General features: G+C 43.3%; 1 protein-coding gene across 1 annotated transcript in view; it reads left to right on the top strand.

The window, feature by feature from the left end:
• Positions 1-19,858, top strand: part of DPP6 (dipeptidyl peptidase like 6) — a 508,150-nt gene that overhangs the window by 54,564 nt on the left and 433,728 nt on the right. The window lies entirely within an intron of this gene.

The raw sequence follows: 19,858 nt of genomic DNA, 5'->3' as shown, positions 1-19,858 counted from the left end.
AAAGAAGACAGTGAATCAAAATTACTGTAGTTTCATGTTGATTGGTTTCAACAAAGTTTATCTGAATTTGGCACTTCTTGAAGGGAGTGGGTCTATGTATATCGTGACATTGCTAGCTCTAATAAGGAAGTGAAAAAGAGAGAACATTCATCTTCTAAGTGGTAAGTTCATATGTTCTATCTCAGGGGTTCCCAACAAAATTTCCTCATCGAGCCACTATTGTGACAAGGACACTGACAAGATCGGTTCGAGAGTCACTGACTTACTTGCTTGAACATCAAATGCATTATCTTCCTCTTCATCTGTAGGCCTTTGTCGTTTTAACAAACCACTTTTTAACCAACGGTCCATTTTTAACTACGCGAACTGTAGCTTCTTTGCAAAGAGGCAGCGCGTGCCAGGGAGGAGGGAGGGGAATGGAGAAGACAGGGTACCTGCGCAGTAGCGCACAAATGAAGCCGACGCGCGCCAAGCATCTGGGGGAGGTGAGCGTTAGTAGAATGCGCGCGCTGCCTCTTTGCAAAACAGTAGTGTTTGTCAAGCGCCACCTAACAGCATACAGCAGAACTACGGCCTCTATCTAATTCTAGTTTTGCGCTAGACTCTGCTCATGCAGGAAGCGGCCAAAACAAAAAATCTGTTATCATACGAAATATATTTAATATATTTTTAAGCATCTTGCGGACCCCTCTGGCATAGCTCGCGGACCCCTGGGGGTCCGCGGACCACCTGCTGGGAACCACTGTTCTATCACATCAGAAGGGCAGACCATTTGCTGTGGTTTTATGCACACAGATTTGGGTCAAAAATGCACTTTGGTTACTCTGTTGATTCAATCAACCCCATCCCCCCAAATTTTCTGATTTCAGCAGGACCACTTGATTGCTGCTGCTGCTGCTGCTCAGGATTTTGTGAAGGTTGGAAAATGGTTTTACGGTTAAAGATGATCAGGTGTTTCTTTCATCTGGAAGGTTCACTGAAAACTTAGCTTACGGCAGGGGGACTTGTGGCCCTTCAGCTCTTGATGATAAAAACTCCCATCATGCATGACCATTGGCTGTGCTGGTTGCAGCTGATGGGAATAGGAGTCATGTTTTGACTGCACTTGAGTCCAACATCCTCCTGAGGACTAGTTTAGGGGTTTCCCATCTCCGTTTTAGGTGGCAAGTTTGCAAGCTTTTTTGTGGAAAAAATGTTAATACCAATTTTAAACTCTCGGCCAACCTTTCTTTCCCAAGCTTCTAGCAGAGAATATAGTTTTGAAAATAAAAAAAAAACTAAAACCCTCCTCAGCGAGGCTAAGTGTGGTCCCGCAATTATTTCTTGCAAATCAACCGCTTGGCTCAGTTACATTTCTCTAGAACAGCTAAAGGACCCAAATACTCTTTCAAGGGTAAGTGAATTGTGTGCGCGCGCGCTGCAACAGGGGAGCTGTAAGTCGCGTGTTCTCCCATTTGCTGGCGGCGCCTGAAGGGAAAAAGAAAACTGCAGTCGAAACGTCTTCTCCTCGCAGCATTTTCTAGCTGTTGGCGTGACTAGACTATAAAATGAACTCCGCTTTGTTTTTAAGGAGAACAAAGCGCGCTTTTGAATGGCTGGACGCTCAGAAAGTGTGGGCAGGGGAGGAATAAGGGCAGGAGCAATGCGATACGCGCGCTCTCCAGCCCTATATAGATGACTTCCTAGCTGGGGTGGAGGGTAGGGGAATGGAAGAACGCAAAGAGCGACCGCAAGACACCCGCACCACGGTGGTGGCTGATGAATGGAGGGGATTACAGAAGCAGCAGGGCATCCTGGGAAGATGGGGAGGGAAGACTGAACAGTGCATGCTGTAGCAGCAGCTTGTGCTTGTGTGTGTGTGCGCGCGCGCGCGCGCGCAAAGGTGAAGTAGAGACAGGGGTTTGGGTGTGTCTCCGGAGCGGCTGGGAAAGGCCGGTGAGCACCGTGTGTGTGTGTGTGTGTGTGTGTGTGTGTGTGTGTGTGTGTGTGTGTGTGTGTGTGTGTCCCGGAAATGCAACAACAAAGAGGGATCCTGGAAGTGGGCGTGGCAAGCAGCTCCAAAGGGATCCGAACTAATTCTTGTTAGAATGAAGGGAGGAATCAGTCATGGATGCTGCGGGAGAGCAAAGTGGGGCGGAGAGGCAGCGTAGCAAAGATGTGGCTCAGGAGGAACTGGAACAGCGTCTTACCCGGGGAGTTTCTATGGAGGGCAGGCGGCACACGGGCACCTCGGGAAGGGTGCTGCGGGGAAAGTGCCACGCCTCTTTCCCTCCCGGGCGGTGGGAACAACAGCAGCTGATTCAGATGCAGACCCAAACGAGTGCAACCATGGAAACGTAGCGGGTGTCCCATAGTAACCTGCAACAACAACGTTATTGATACCAGTCCTTCCCTCTCTCCTCGCTTGCAGCAGACGTGGCCCCGCTAGCTCCTGGCCAGTCGCTCCCAGACTGATCAGGGCGAGACAGAGGAGGAAACCACGGTGGAGGGGGGCGCTCCTGCACCTAGTGTCCTAGTGTCAGCTTCATGTGCAGAAAAAGGGGGTTTGTATCTTCTTCCCTGGCATGACACTCCTCACACTTAGGGTGCAAATGCATAAATAAAAATGCATTTGGAGAAGAGTCAACCCATACCTACATCACCCTTTTTATTCTTTCCATCCGAAAAATCTGCTTAACCTTGATTAAAAAAATAAATAAAAAGCAGCGGCTCTCTTTTCTTTCTGCTGGTGTCTGTGGTCTGCGAGAGAGAGAAAGAAGAAAGCGTTTAGCGCGTGCACCGAGGCAAGCCTCGTCACCATATTATCACGACAGCGACGCTGTCCTTCCTCGCGACAGCGGTGTGTGTTTGTGATGTGGCGGCGAGTGTGTGAGAGGGGACGAGCTTCCTCTCTCCTTCTCTCCCCCCCCCCCGCCAATGTTTACTCAGAGTTCTCGCAGGACGTGATTCAAAGCTGGGCATCTCTTTTTCTTCCCCTTAAATATTTCTGGAGTCGTTGTTGCAAGGGGAATGGGGAGATCGGAAGAATGATGAGGACGGCCGGTACCACTACAACCCCACCAAAAAAATTCCCATGTGAATGTTTTTTTTAAAGGGCGTTGAGCTTAAATGAGGGGGGGAAAGGGGTTGGAAATCAGAACTCTTTTCCCTCCTCCCCGCTCCCGTTTCCTTCCCCCCTCCCCACGAATAAACATCTCCTCGCAAGTGTAAAAAGCCGAGCTTCCTGACTAAAGTGACCAAGCCGATGGATTATTAAGTAGTAAGGCTGTATTGTAAGGAGACTGGCAGGCACGCGCTTTCCATCAGCACCGTCTCCCCATCCAAAGGCAAAATGAAGGAGAAAGCAATGATTAAAACCGCTAAAATGCAAGGCAACATGATGGTAAGTGACAACGACTCCCGCCGCCGCCGCCTGCGCCTCCGTAACTCCAGGGCGTCTTTTCTCGGCGTTTGTTTGATACTATATATGCAATGCCTCTTCTTAGGGGAAGCGTGATCTGGGCAGTCCACAGGATCTCCCCCACGCCTTTTGCATTTGGAGCCCACCTCCTTAAATACTAGATGGGTCTGCCTAAGGTGGATTCCCCCCCCCCCCCACAAACCGGATGGCGATGATCTTTGTCTGTGTAGATGCTTTTATTGTGGGCTTGGAAACCCATTCTAAATATATATTTATATCAAGATTGATGGAATATATAAATATTCTATCTAGCTAGCTATTGTAATGGGGAATATGGGAGAAGCAGAGTGCGCGGAGGTTGAACTTGAACCTCAGGAATTGAAAGATCTTGCTTCTTCCTCGCCCCCACCTGCTTACTCCTCCTCCCAGTCCATTGTTTCCAGTTTGATAAGCGCTCTGGCTGTTCCTGTTTTTTTTTCTTCCCTTCCTATCTCTCTCTCGGATTTGGCGGAAGATACAAAGCGAAGGGTTCAGTGCCTGGTCTCAGGTGGCAGCGCCGAACTCTTCCCCGGGGATTACAAGATGTCTGGAGGTGTTGAATTTTGGGGGAATTGAAACCAAGATCAGCAGCAGCGCCTCGTTGACAACTTTGACAACTTGAGCACCGGAGTGTGTGTGTGTGTGTGGGGGGGTCTTCCTCCCCACCTCCCGTTTTCTGTCTTTATTTTAAGCAGCAATTCTCCCTTCCTTCCTTCCTTCCCTCCCTACCCCCCTCCATCCCATCTATTTATTATTGGGTACTTTTTTTTAGCAATAAAATTTACTGAGTTTTCCCGGGGAAGCGCCGGATGCCATCTTGGCGCTGATGGAAACGCGTTTGTTTTGCCCTCCTTCGATCGAGGGAGGGTTTGGTTTGTTTAGTGGTTCGTTACCGGGGGGGGGGGGGGGCTTTAAGGGCTGTACTGGCTGTGGCTATGCTGATGGGATTTTCGTGTGTGCCTGCCCTTGTGGCTGTCTGGCTTGTTTGGTGGCACGTGATGTCTTCATAGGTGATATGTTTCTTCTTTTAACTTAATAAAAAACAACTATTGATGCTTTTATATAAACACTTAAAAATTACCTGTTAGTAGCTGCTTTTTTTCGGTAAACTATCTTGCACGCTCATTACTTAGGAAATGGCTAATGCTTAAGTGAAAGGTGTGCGTGCCTGCTTGGAGGTCGGCCTCTGCCTCTTCCGAGGTACTTAAATACAGCAATTCAAGTATCTTGCGTCCTTTCACAGAAGCCCGTGTTAGTGACTCACGATCCTCTTCTTTTTGTTGTTGAAAGGAAATGCTCTTTCTAGCACAATCGTGCTCTCTGCCTACCCCCCTTTCTTTCAACAGGAAGGTGCAGTACTATGTGACCTGTGAATCCAACGAAGGGGACTGGACAGGAAGTTATGGAATCAGTTTTCAAAATGGAACATTGCATTAAACATGACTGTTGCCATCTCTGTTTGTCAGTCCTTCGCAAAATACTTGAAACAGGGGTTTTTCAGCTTAGGATTTCTCCCACCTACCCTTTCCCTCTCTAAAGGTCACTATAGCTTCTTTTGACTTGGCTGTGTGACTTAAAGAACAGCTAGCCTGCTTGACATGCTTTCCAGCTGATTATGCTGCAGCCTTAGCCTGATTTGCATGTACAATGTTGCAGTATTAATAATGAGAAACCTATTGCTCATTATATTTTAATGACCTCTTTAAAGGGAAGGAATAGGTTTCCCTGCTCCTGCTAAAGAAACCTGACCTGTATTATTTTTGGCAGGGGTTTCCTCTTTTCCTATTAGTTGCCATAAGTTCTGCTAGGTGCTAGAGTGGAACAGATCGACACACTTAATTCTAGGTCACATAGTGAATGAACTAGGAACATAGCTGTAGAGCAAAAGGTAAGCACTACCGGATCGATTTCTTTCATTGAAATCAGTGCTAAAACTGGCTGTGATCCACAGACTCCATTAATTCCACAGCTGTCTGTTCTGAAGTCTTGTGGGGCTGTTCTGAAGTCTTGTGGGGCTGTTCTGAGTGTGTGCAGATGTCTCGACTTTAGTGGAGATCTGTTCAGCCAAAATGGTTGAGTCACAGGTCTGGAGTACTGACACTTAGCTTTAAATATTTCCCCTGATTTGTCTGTTACAGTTTGTCTTCGTTAGTAAGAATTGTATTAGTTGTAAAGGGAGTTGGTGTTTGGCCATTGCAACCTGTAATCTGGTTTATAGCAACACGTGTCATCTGTCCTAATGCATTTCCATTTAAAAAGAGCACTACTAATGGACTGTTGGAAAACATAAGACATAATAGCTCTGCTCAATGATGTTTTCAAGGGACTGTGCTGCTGGTTTAATTTTGAAAGGGCATTTTGCCATGGGATCTATTCTTTGTTAAGGTTGACATTTCCAAAGTGGCTAGACTAGGAGGAGGGAGTCCTTCTTACCAGCCTAAGGGCCACATTAAATGCTGGGCAACCTTCAAGGGGACACATGCCAGTGGCACTAGACCCCAAAGTGGGCAGAGCAATAGATGTGTCTCTTACTTTTGTACAGTAGCCTACATTTCAGCCATGGCAAAGCTATACACTTCTATGTTCCCTACACACACACACGAGCAATCTCTGCATCCAGGGAAGCAGTGGATGTTCAAGGCCACATTCCAGTTAGGGAAAAGCACTTGAGGGTGAGATAGAACCAGTAAGGAGACATGGCCAGAGGTTAGTCCCAGGGAGAGACATCAAATTTGGTCTTCAGGCCAAAGGTATCCAACACATGCCCTGGGCCATTGTGTTCCGATTCTAATCCATTCTAAACTTTTCTTATTCCTGTTGCCCACTTAACAAAACTTTTTTCTTCCTTTTTTAAAACAACAACAACAACAACAACAACAACAACAACAACACACTGACCAATCATTGTGCCCTTTCAGGATTTTTCTTATAGATATATGTCATAGTACATTTATCCTGAAAACAGTTGATAGACCAAATCTCTGCTGTAATTTTGCCTACCAGCAATGCTCCAGTTACTCTGTGTAATGTTTGGTGGCAGGTGATGAACTGACTTTCTCAGGGGTGGGGGTCTCTCCAAATTCTAAAGTGTGTATCCATCTTTCATTCATAAACACACTGCTTACCTGCTTGATTGTGGAAAGTAATCAGCCAGCTTTCGGGCGGTATTCCTATGAGCAATTTGATTGTGGGTTTTCTGACAACTTGCTGAGTATTTATTGATCTCTCTTTCCCTCTCATTGAAAGGTTCTTGTTAAATTGAACTATCTGAAGAAGTGTGCATGCACACGAAAGCTCATACCAAAATAAAAACTTAGTTGGTCTTTAAGGTGCTACTGAAGGAATTTTTTTATTTTATTTCATTCATGTGTGAAAGACAACCTGTGAAAACTCTGTAACACAGCCTGTTGTTTTGTTATGAAAATCCTGTAACTATATTTCAGTGCCCCTACACCTTTGTGATGTCTTAAGTTTTTAATTAAAGCAGCTTTTGTAAAAACTAGATACACGGATAAAAGTTGCATTTATTTTTGGTTACCCCTCCCCCCTTACACACATATTGTGCAGCCTGGAAAAGCTTCTATTTTTACTCTATTGCATTCCTCATTCATCAGACTAGCAGAGGGAATATCATGAAAGAGGCAAAGCTCCTAGGCACTCTCAGTATGTCAATTCATTATTTCAGTTGAATGCTTTGGTAAGTGGCATGGGTTTACTTCCATATAATCACTTATTTCTTAAAATAAATTTGCATATGCTTCAAATCGAGAACATAAATAGCTCAATAATTGCTGTGTTGTGGTAGAGACTATTCTACTGCATAGGTCAGTTTGCAACCTGATACACCACATGCCTGGGACTAAGTCTAATTGAACTCAATCTAGCTTACTCCTGAGTAGACATGGACTCTTACTTCTCTCTGTGTGTGTTTATAGGATTGAACTGCCATTGGTGCTACTTGGGACTAAGGCTGTGTACACACTCCTGTTTATTCTGCATTCAGTGCACTCCCACGGCTGGTTTGTGAAACGGTGTACACACGATGCTAGCCACAATCCACACATATCTTGCAGTTCCTTGAGAAATACTGTGTTTTGATATGTTTCCCCCTTCTGCCAAAACACTTTCTATTCAATTTGAAAATGTAACCATATGAAGATGTCTGTGCTCCTTCTCCACCCACTGGTGTAAACAGACAGACAGACGGGCAACTTGGAAATAATAAAACCATAGAATGGTATAGTTGGAAGGGACCCCAAGGGCCATCTAGTCCAACCCCCTGCAATGCAGGAATCACAGCTAAAGAATCACCGACCAGATGGCCTTTCAACTTCTGTTTAAAAACCTCCCATGAAGGATGTACATACAAATGTCCTGGTGTGCAATGACATGCAAATGTGTTTTGAGTACCTAGCCCAAATGCTGGGTGGGAGAATTATGTGCCTAAAAACCCCACCCTAAAAGAAGGAGAAATGCAGAAGCTTCGCCCCGCCTTACAGCGCAAGAGATCCCAGACATGCCAAAGTGATTTGAATAGTGAAATTTAAGAAGTGTTTGATTGCTCTCGAGTAAGCATATGTGTTTCCTTTAATCGGTTGTGCTAGACAACAGTGCCCACTGTCACTGTTTTCATTTTTACTCTTAGTGGGTCTGGCAACTGTGGATTTTGAGAAATGCAGGGAGGCAGATATAAAGCTGCCACTAGCCACATTGCCTATGCTCTGTCCCCATGTTCAGAGGCAGCCGTGCTTCTGAATACTATGGGTAGTTGCCAAACACCATAGGGGTAGGGGTGGAGAGTGCTCTTGTGCTTGGCGCCTCCTTATGTGTTGCCTACAGACATCTGGTTGGCTGTTGCAAGAACAGGATGCTGGACTAGATGGGCCATTGGTCTGATCCAGCAGGCTCATCTAACCTCAGTTCCTAGATTAGGGTGTGGTTTCTTCCCTATCTCTATAGTTATGCTCATAGTTCAATCCATGGAATTGTTAGTAATGAGGAAGCGAATACTTGTAAAATAATAATAATAGATGGCCACTGAATACATTTATATAGAGTAGTACTGACTTTTTTTGTTTTAAATCAGAGTAGTCAAGAACAAGAGGAGCTTGCACTTGGATCCTTCATGTTGTGGGAAATTATCGGGGTGTGAGGATTTTGTTTGTTTTTTTCTGTATATAATGGGGCGCAGAACCTATGTCCCTCCTGATGTCATTGGGCTCCAACTCCCATCAGCCCCAGGCAGCATTGTGAATGGTCAGGGATGATGGGACTTGTAGTCAAGCAAAATATGGTGGGCCAGAGGCTCCCCGCCCAGGCTGGGGTGTTTTCCATGCCGTCGTCTCCCTTGAAGCTTCACTACTGCCAGAGGTACCCAACATGATGCCCACCAGATGTTGCTGGGCTTCAGCTCTCATCCTCCCCAGCCAGCATGGTCCGAGATGACTACTGGGAGCCATAGTGCAGCAACATCTGCAGAGCATCTTGTGCCTACCTCTTGCCTAAGGTAAGGATGACTTCCCTGACTTCCCTGAGTTGATTTGTGGCTGAATATCCCTGTAACATATAACTACTAATCTCGGGAGAACAATTGCTCACTTACTTCATTTTCATATTCTTTCAAACATTTAAAACTATTGCCGTTGTTCCTCCACTTCAGACGATCCTTTTGGTATAACTTAAATGCTCCCTGTTCAGCTCTTGCATTTTAGATACACTCTTTTTTGTCAACGTGATCATCTTCCTGAGTGGTTCAGAATTGACTGTGGGTAAATTTAATTCAGGAAAGCTGTTGGGTTGTAGGGTATAACAATTGTTTCCATCAGGAGTAAACCCATTTCATTCAATATTTGCTTTACTCACTTGGTGCCTGTCGCGGTCACCCTGACCTGCGCAGCACCCCCGGACGTTTTACGGTCTATTGATGATGCGCCAACGACAAAATAAATAACTGCTGTCACTTAAAAGCACTTCAGACCACGCTATTGTGGAAGTAAAAATATTGTTGTTTTATTGTTGGTACATAAGCGTAATGGTTTCAGTATTTGTCTTAAGATTGTTACAAATAACAGATGTTTCCTATACCAGCCTATTACCTCTAAATATAACTATTACCGGCCTATTACCGCTAAAGACAGCTAAATGTATTTGTAAATAAACACACAAACTCTTTGTCCTGACTGATTAATAACCCACACCATCTATGCCTCACCTCAATATTAAACCAGCTCTATCTCTTCTAACAACCAACTGACTACTTCTCCAACTGACTAACAACTCACTTAACTACCTCACAAACCACCTCACGAACTCTGACTAACTGACTCCAGGGGTGGGGTTTTTATACTCTGCCAGAGCCCACCCCCTTGGGTTCTAACAGTTCTATTTGGATTAACCCTTAGTAACCTGGCTTAACTTTAGGCTGATCGCCACAGTACCCTTATTAGCTGCTTTTACTAGGGGCTTAACTACCTCTCAGGCCACCTTTACCGGTAGTAGGCAACTTTTTGTGCTTGGTAACTGGAAGACCTTCATGTTGACAATGAACATCTCCACTTGCATACATATTCTCTTGCATGCACACAAGAAGGAGCCAGTTACGATTTGTGCGGTGAGTTGAGTATTACGATGGCAATAAACCCCATTTGACTAAATGCTATCCTTTCTGACATTTTTTTTTGCAAATCAATGAGCCACACTTCCAAAAAGGGACAATTGTACTGGAATTTATGCAGTTGTATCCACTTGTAATGAGTTATGAATTTGGCACACAAAGAGGGAATGCTTTTACTGAAGTAAAACAGACTTAATTGAGGTCAGAATTTAGCCTAATGGCCTGTCTCTCAGTTAAAGGCATCTCTTCAAACTGTGAGCTGGTAGAATGGCAGTTACTACAGGGAGTGCATTCATTCCCAATGTTTTCAAGTAAAAAATTTTGTGTAGCCATTCCATCAATCCTGCTTCTAGTAACACACAAAACTGTACTTGTTCTTTGGTTCCTGAATCTTACTATTTAGCAGTTCGAAAGCACGTCAAAATGCAGGTAGATAAATAGGAACCGCTACAGCGGGAAGGTAAATGGCGTTTCCATGTGCTGCTCTGGTTTGCCAGAAGCAGCTTTGTCATGCTGGCCACATGACCTGGAAGCTGTACGCCGGCTCCCTCGGCCAATAATGCGAGATGAGCGCGCAACCCCAGAGTCGGTCACGACTGGACCTAATGGTCAGGGGTCCCTTTACCTTTTAAAGGACAAAAAGGGACAGCATTCTAGTTCTTGTGAGTTCTCATTTTCTAGGGCTTCTGTCCAACTTACGGTTGCATCTCCTATTGCGGTTGCTAAATAAATATTATATAGGCAGAAATCCTGTAGAATTTAAGGGAGCTGTGCACGAACATGATGGGTCATTTGTCTTCTTTTAGCTTAATTTGGGAGCCTTTTCCCCTCCTTCCTACCTTACCTTTTCTAATGTAAATATTAAGTCCGTTTCATGAGGTCCTATCATTTTATTTTTTATATGATGCTTAGGATGCCAGCACTTAAATAAACATTGCATTATGATAAAAGTAAAGCAAATAGACCAACTCAAGCCATATCTTAGTGATGGTAGCATAGGAATTCTAGCTGCATAATTGGTTACAGTATCTTGGATTAACAGCCCCTTGCTAATTTCCACTAGGTTCCAATCTACTTGAATTCAAGACCCACTTGAATTTCCTTTTGTGGGAGGTAATTGTTTTCTTGACATTATTGTATAAAAGGCAACCAGGATTCCCAGAATTGATTTACATGTTCACTTATAATTCTCATTCTCAGATAAGATGGGTTTTTTTTTGCCAAATCCTGAATTTTGTTAACTCATTATTTCCATTCTTTCCCTTACAAGTCTATGTATGTATGTATGTATGTGTGTGTTCTCAGCAAAATAGAAAAAAAATTCCTTCAGTAGCACCTTAAAGACCAACTAAGTTTTTATTTTGGTATGAGCTTTCGTGTGCATGCACACTTCTTCAGAATGTGTTCTCGTTTGTCTGTTTTGATTCCAGTATCAATAAAACAGCACCAGAGTTGCCCTCTGGGTGCAGGCAACATTTTTTGTAGGCAACTCAGGGATTAATGGCAAAGGCTATGTGACTACATAATGATTACAGGTAGGTAGCCGTGTTGGTCTGGGTCGAAGTAAAATATAAAAAATTCCTTCAGTAGCACCTTAAAGACCAACTAAGACTTAGTTGGTCTTTAAGGTGCTACTGAAGGAATTTTTTTTATTTTACATAATGATTGCTTCAGATCTTTATTGTATTGGTGATGCTGGGCTCAGATTCCAGCAAGATTACACACTGAATAGTGTAGTTGATTCTGTGTTTATGACCTGTGAGAATTTATAAATAATAATTCAGGATAAATAATCTTTATAATGGCCTTTTTAAAAAAATTCCATTATTCTCCAAAGATTGTATAAAATGTTTGAATTCATTATTTTGTGGCTTTAATGGCTAATGATGATTGAATAGCAGGGGAAATATGGGGCTGGTTTTTCTTTCATTGTGCAAGAAGAAACATTACCACATCCCATTCTATTTCCTAATCACATGGAATCTTACTCCAGAACACCCAAAAATCGATTAGCTGTGCCCTGTTACCTTTAATAGGACTCTGCAAATTCCAGAATTAAGACAAGTCATATAGTAAGCCAGGGCTTTGTTTCAACCGGAACTCACAGGATCTCAGTTCCAGCACCTCTCATTGTGGGTGCCATTGCCATTATAAGAGAACAAGGGAGGTGTTTGTGGTGAGTTCCGGCACCTCTTTTTCTAGAAAAATAGCACTGAGTAAGACATGACAGTGTGCATTTCTTACACCATTAGAAAACACTAAATACAATCATCATATGCTGGATATAAACGGAATACAATCATTGCAAAATATTTTTGGGATTATTTGATGACTGAGAGGTGCATTTCTCATATGACATACCCCCCCCCCCAATATATCTCACTAGTTAAGACTTCTTGGAAATACTTGTACACGGTGACTCTGCTAGTTGTACATTTGCTAGTTGTACACTTGCTTTTTGTAACATCTCTTATTGCTTCCCCTTTGCTCCTTTTGCACTCTGCGTCGTGCTTGGCTGTTCCATGGAGTTACATTAAGTAGGTTTGAGCTTAGCATATTGGCCACTTTCTTTCCACCCAAATAGCTCGTATGAGAACAGTTCCTTGCAATTACGCTAATTGTTTCAGCTATGCGAAAGAACACGTGGGCGATAACATCTGAAAACTGCACAAGAGGTCTGTCCACTGTGGTTTTTGTGGCATTTCGAGTTGTACATATGTTTGCACAGGCTGTGGAAATGAGGACATTTCCCTCCCTTTGACATGATTCCAATATTCTGTTGGGTAATGCATCAGTGCGGAAAACGAAGGGCAGTCGCATTGCACTGTGGTGAGGAACCTAAGGCTCAGGGACTGAATGTGGCCATCCAGGGATCTTTATCCAACCCATGGAATGGCCCTTAAGACAAACTCTCCTTCCCACACTGGTCTTGCTCTGAACCCTACTTGAGTGTTTTTGCTTACATTTGTAATGATGTAATTTTTTATATGTTGTAAGCTGCCTTGAGCATGGTTTTAACTTTGGAAAGGTGGCATACAAATAAAATGATTGATTGGTAATTCCTCTTGTTTACTTGGCAGGTAAGAGACACATCCATTTTTGCCTTTGGCCCTGCCCCCACCACCTGTATGTAGTCCCCAGAATATGCAGAACATACCCCTTGGGTTGTTTACAAATAACACATCAACAAATCAGTGGACTGTGTGATGAAATAAATACTAAGACAGGACAAGGATACTCAATCTTCAGTCCAAAGCGTTCCAAGTGCGAGTCACGCTTTCCCATAGAAAGGAATGAAACCGGATTAATCCGGACTTTTAAAAACATCAATTTAACATGAATATTGCTCTCTAACGAGATCATTGATTCCCTGAAACTGAAACCAATAATCCATTTACTGTACTATGAAATAAATAAGATCTTGCAGATGATAGAAACTGAAATTAATTTTTTTCCTCACCTGCACTGACCTGATTGATTCGTTACGAACTTTTAGAAACAGCCATTTGAACGCGAGTTTTGCTCTCTATCGAGAATATTAATCCCCAAAACGAAACCAATAATCAATGGACTCTACAATAAAATAAATAAGATCTTGTAAAAAAAAAACCAAAAAACCCAGTGACGCAGGTGGCGCTATGGGTTAAACCACAGAGCCTAGAGCTCAGAAGGTCGGCGGTTTGAATCCCTGCGATGGGGTGAGCTCCCGTTGCTTGGTCCCAGCTCCTGCCAACCTAGCAGTTTGAAAGCACGTCAAAGTGCAAGTACATAAATAGGTACCGCTACAGCGGGAAGGTAAACAGCGTTTCCATGTGCTGCTCTGGTTCGCCAGAAGCGGCTTTGTCATGTTGGCCACATGACCTGGAAGCTGTACGCCGGCTCCCTTGGCCAATAATGTGAGATGAGCGCCGCAACCCGAGTCGTCCACAACTGGACCTAATGGTCAGGGGTCCCTTTACCTTTACGCTTGGCTATTGCCCCTCTCACAATGCCTGTTTTCTGTATTCATGATTTATATTTTTGGAGTATTGGCATCCACCTGTTTCAGAAGACGGTGGAAGAGTATGACTTTTGGGGGTGAAGTCAAACTGTTGGTTGGTTGCAGTGCCTGCTGTGGCTGTAGAGACTAATATGGGAGAGACATTTTGTTGTTGTTGCAGCTGGGGCAAGTGAAGGCGTCTGGTTGTGCTGCTGCAGATGCCCCAATAAGTTTCTCCTCTCTGTGCTCCTCCCAGTAGTCATTCCTTAAGATTTCATTTTTGGTGTGCACCTAAGAACAATATGTAGAACACCCTTCAAATCTGGGTGAAATTGGGTGAAGGGTTGATGCCTACATGAAAATGGAAGGGCAATTTTTTTTTTTGAAATGGCACTTCATCATTATTTCTTTACTAAATGTTTATTGAATAAGCTTCCTATAAGAGATAAAGCAACCACAACATCCCGTGAGTGGGTTTGTACTGCTTTTCCCTCCTCCTCCTCCTCCAGCAATGAAAACCTAATTATGAGAGCGTGAAAAATGCTTTTGCTAATGCCTTCTTATAATATACTCTGGGGGCTGGAAATTATTTTTGGGAGGATTTGGTAGGTAGAATAAGTATTTGGATGGAAGAACTGTTTCTTTTAATGAACTGCATATACCCATGCTGTTAAAATAACATTTTGCAGGAAGTTTGGCAAGAATAATTATTCACAATTCGGGGGGAAATAAAATAAAATGAAAACACCAAAGACTCGATCTTGGAAAGTTTGCAAAATATACTAGGAAAAAAATTCAGTGCAAGTCTATAAATAGCCACCCACATTTTAGTGAGTAAGAGTCCCTTGCAAGTGGCCAGGATATGTCATCCACACTGCCATTTGTCCCATGATTTTCTTCTGTAGTCCCACTTTCCCCAGGAATAACCAATGGTTACTGCTGAATTGGAAGAAACATTGATTGCGTGTTGTTGTTGTTGTTTGCAGATTGATGTTCATTCCAATTCAGCAGTAAACAGTGGGTTTTCCTTGGGAAAGTAGAGGGGCAAAACAAACAAAAACCAAAAGCACCTATTGGGCCTGTGGCAGGAAATCATGTGACAAGTGGAAGAGATCACATGACAAATGAAAGTGTGGATGAACCCTTGTTTCTTCTTGCAGCCATGTGCACGGACTAGGGCTGGGCGATATCTGGTTTTCAGCATTGTGACATATCACCAGCTAAATATTGCAATATATCGATATATCATGACGTCTGAAATAAGGATGGAACTATGTCGAGGTGAATTGTGGACTGACTAACCCTTGCTGGTGCCACGTAGTCGTCCTTGTACAACCCAGTTGCTGTATTACAGGAGGGAATCACTGATGGCAGCCTTTGCATCCTTAGAAGAGTTCAGGCCATCTTGCACCTTAACTGAGAGAGCATTGCTGGGCTGTCGCTCATAGGATCAGACTGCATGAATTTCTAGTTAGCTGAAATTGTAACTTAAAAAGAAAATGCACTATTGACACAATAGTCTAATGCTAATCTGCCCTTCTGTATTTAGAGTTTTCTAAAGAGCATCCACTGCTAAATTTGTGGTGTCAAATATTCTGATGGATTGTTTAAGTTTGCATTTATCCTCTTCAAAGCGTTGGTTTTTGCCCCATCTGCCTTGGATAAAGGCAGCTTCCCTCTGCTGTCTATTGCTTGTTTACCTTCCCTCACCGTTCATTATCATGATTTTCACTAAACTTTAATATCTTGCTTCATTTTTTGGTCTATAAGCCCCATTGTGCAGGGATCTTATTCACCATAGTTCTAATACACTGTGGCCTTTCTCTCTCTCTCTTTTAAAAAAGAATTTAATAGTACTAATGTTAAGGAGACTGTACTAATATTAATGAGACAGCCTGGTTAAACACTTTTCAGGGAGAGTAATTAGGCTGAGCCAGCATGTCCTTGTAGGCGGGAAGCAGAAATGGTGTGAAGTATATCAAATTAGTTTCAGTGGACATTGTAAGACACTTATCTGGAAGCAAAAGTGATTCATGCTGATGACATGAAGCAGGGGGAGATTTATATAAATGATGCTCTGGACATTCATCAATTCCTATTTAAATGGGAACCGAAACCTGAACTAAAACCCAAAGCTTTAATTCTCCCTACCCTCACCCCCAAAGCTGATCTATTGTTCAGAACCCTCTGTTGAACCTGAATCGGAAGAGCACCCTAAAAACAGTTCTTGGGTTACTAGTTCTAAATAAGCATTTGTATGAAAAGAGAACGGTGTTAATGGTGTCAACAACCAGAGTGAATCGCGAACATCGCACACTAAATTTGGGAGGATGTTGCCTATTTTGGCTGGGTTTTTGCACGCCACCCCATTCTCCAAACGGTGCAAGATTCCAGGGGTTCCAGGCATTTACCCAGGGTCCATGATTCCTTTTGGAAATGAGGCACAGAGGAGACTGTGGTGCCTTTGTGATCTGTGGTTTATTTACACACATACACAATCTGAATCTGGGTTCAGAGCATCAACATTCCAAAGGGGTCTTGCTTCTCCCCATAGCGCCAGCCTTGAATTCAAACAAAAAACCCAAACATTGCCCTCAAATGCTGCTCTCCAGCTTGCTGCTTTTCTTCAAGGTCACATCACAACTGAGGGCTCACCCACATTTCCATTTGTCCCACGATTCCTAGTTATGGGTCTGAAAGGTTTTAGTTTTGACCTGCCACTTTCTGGAGGAAAACCCACTGTTTACTGCAGAATTGGACCGGAAGTCAAGCCACAGAAAAGTCCATTGACATTTTGTTCCGATTCAGTACGAAACAGTGGGTTTTACCTGGGAAAACTGCAGGACAGAACTAAAACCTCTCAGACCTGTGCCTAGAAATCATGAGACAAAGTGAAGTATGGATGAACCCCGAGGCTCATATTAAACATGTGTTAGACCACAGCCCTGAGATCTTTTTCATGTATGCTACTGCACAGACTGGTATCCCCAGTGTGTAGCTGTGCATACTTTGCCTAAATGTATGGATTCTGTTAGCAGTAAAATATATTTGTGTTTTATGTTTTTTTAAAATGTATTGTAACATGCTTGGAGACCTTTGCATAACAAATGATTAACAAGTTTCATAACTTGTAACTGTTTCTGCTGAATGTAACTCTGTTAGTTTCATCCCTGTTTTCTGTTCTATCAAGGTTATTTGGATTTTCTTCCAGTCTTCCGAGGTGTTGGCTATCCCTCCCAATTTGTGTCATCTGCAGATTTAATGAGGGTTCCCTCCACTCCATGAGTCATTGATAAAAATGATTGTGAACCCCACTCAAAACCTCTGTCCAGTTTGATTAATGAAAGATACTGAGTACTATTTTCCAGCCACCTGCGAACCCAGCTGGCGCTGCCATAATCTACCTTGCATTTAACCAGTTTGCTAACCAAAATATCATGGGGGATTTTGCCAAATGCTTTGCTGAAAGCAAGCTTGAACTATGTCCATAGCATTCCCACAGTCCACTAAACTGAGAGAGATCAATCTGGCAGTAGTTATTCTTGAAAATCCAGAATGGTTTGTACTAATTATCTTGATAACTGATTATTATACACTTTAATCTTATGCAACCTGCTATAGTTTACTCCTTGCCTTGGGGGAGCGGGGGGAGCGGTGAGCAGGGTATGTCTCTAGTCCTTTGGCATCTATTCCATTTTCCAGGATTTGTACAGGTAGACAGAGTTGCTTGGTATCCCTAAGGTGCAGTTCGTCTAGCCCTGAGCTCACTTTTAGGATAGCTAGGCATTTTCTGACCAGCTCTTTAACTGCAGTCCTGACCTCTCGGCAGCCATGCTGCTTATGAGAGGTTGAAGTTTCCTTCTTTGGGAGAAGAGGAAGCAAAGCAGGAGTTGAGCAGTTCCAACTTCCCTTTGCCAGCCATTAACATTTCACCATCCTTACTGAGCAGCAGGCCTACCATTTCCTTAGTCTTCCTCTGCTTTCAACATACCTGGAAAAATCCCTTATTGTCATTCTTGGTATCCCTTGGCATCCTGAGATTTAGTTCTCCTGACCTCGTCCCTACAAGTCAAGGCTATTTGTCTGTATTTGTCATTGGTGGCCTGTCCCTTCCTTACATTTGTTATACATGTCTTAAAAAAACAAAAACAAACCCAAACAGCTCATTGCAACGCTTTCTGAGAGCCAGTGTGGTGTAGTGGTTAAGAGTGGTAGACTCGTAATCTGGGGAACCCCACTCCTCCACATGCAGCTGCTGGGTGACCTTGGGCTAGTCACACTTCTCTGAAGTCTCTCAGCCCCACTCACCTCACAGAGTGTTTGTTGTGGGGGAGGAAGGGAAAGGAGAATGTTAGCTGCTTTGAGACTCCTTCGGGTAGTGATAAAGCGGGATATCAAATCCAAACTCCTCCTCCTCCTCCTCCTCCTCCTCCTCCTCCTCCTCCTCCTCCTCCTCCTCTTCTGTGCAGCCACTGAGTTTTCGTAAAGACACCTCCCATTTTTCTTTCTAATTGGAATTGTTTGTGGTAGTGCTTTCATTAACAACCTTCATCAAGAAGACTACTCTCCTTCTCCACTGTTATGTCTAGTGATGAAATTCTGCCTGGAATTTCTATGTGTTTATTTCAAATCAGTTTTCCTTTTGATTGACTGAGACATCAAATTGTCTGTATAAAACAGCTGCTTGCAGACCAAAGTCTCCAATGCACCTTTGGCCTTGTGACACAATACTATGAAATGGAGGCGTTTTGTGCATCCAGTAATGCACAGAAACGCATGTGTGTGAAATGCCTTGTAGAAAATTGTCTTAATTCACAAACTGACTACTGCAGTTATTTAACAGGCATTCAGTGCCAATAGGCACTGAGGGGAGCACAAGAAGCAACACAGTTCCTGCCTAGGGAATTTACAATTTGCAAATGATACTGGGCAAAGCGGCTGAATGAGTCGGAAGTGGAAGATCTGCGAGGATTAAGGGGGTAGTTAGAGCAGGGGTGGGAATCCATGGATCTCCAGATGCTGTTGGACTACAGCTTCCATCATCCTCAGCCAGGATGGTGAATGCTCAGGGATGATGGGAGTTGTAGTCCAACAACATCTGGAAGGTTCATCTCTTGGTTAAAGCATTGTCCAACTGGTGGGCTGGCATGTATTGCACTGCAACCCAGCCTAAGGTGGGTCATAACAGCGTGGGGTTCCCAGGCCTTTTAAAGCTATGTTATATGGTCTTGGAACAGATTATTTCTGCTGGATACTGTTTTGCTTCTCGTTGAACGAGTTTTAATTGTGTGTTGTCTTTAACTCTGTGTGAACCAGACTTTGTTGACTGGGCAGTGAATAAATGTTCTAAAAATAAATACAATGGTTTTGAAAAATTAAGAATCAGGTCACCAAATGGATGAAGATGGGTCTTAGGCCTGAAAAGTTTGAAGACTACTAGGTTAGAGCAAGGTTAGCTGGCAATGGTAAAGGTGAAGTGATTGAATAGTCATTTCCCCTACCCATTAGGTTAATTTTGAATAGTTTATCAAGATTAGCTCAAACTATAGGTTAAAACTATATAGGTTAATGATGCTTTAGATTAATAACTACATGGTGTGTTAAATGTATTAGTACTGAATGCTGATATTGAAGACAGAGGCAGAGCATCTCAGTAAGAAAATCTTACGAGGCAAGGGCAGAAAACTGAGTTGGAATTTGCTTGAAATAAACAAGGCACTTGTCAAGCAAATATTTGTGCAAAGGATGCTCAGTCTGATTTTGAACCCATTTGATGGTCTCTGTGTAAACAACATTGGGCTGAACTGTTCAAGCAGCTGAAAGTGTA

This window comes from Zootoca vivipara, chromosome 12 (assembly GCF_963506605.1).
Source record: "Zootoca vivipara chromosome 12, rZooViv1.1, whole genome shotgun sequence".
Lineage (NCBI taxonomy): Eukaryota > Metazoa > Chordata > Lepidosauria > Squamata > Lacertidae > Zootoca > Zootoca vivipara.
The sequence above is the reverse complement of the archived record's forward strand: the minus strand, read 5'-3'. Positions and strand labels throughout refer to the sequence as shown.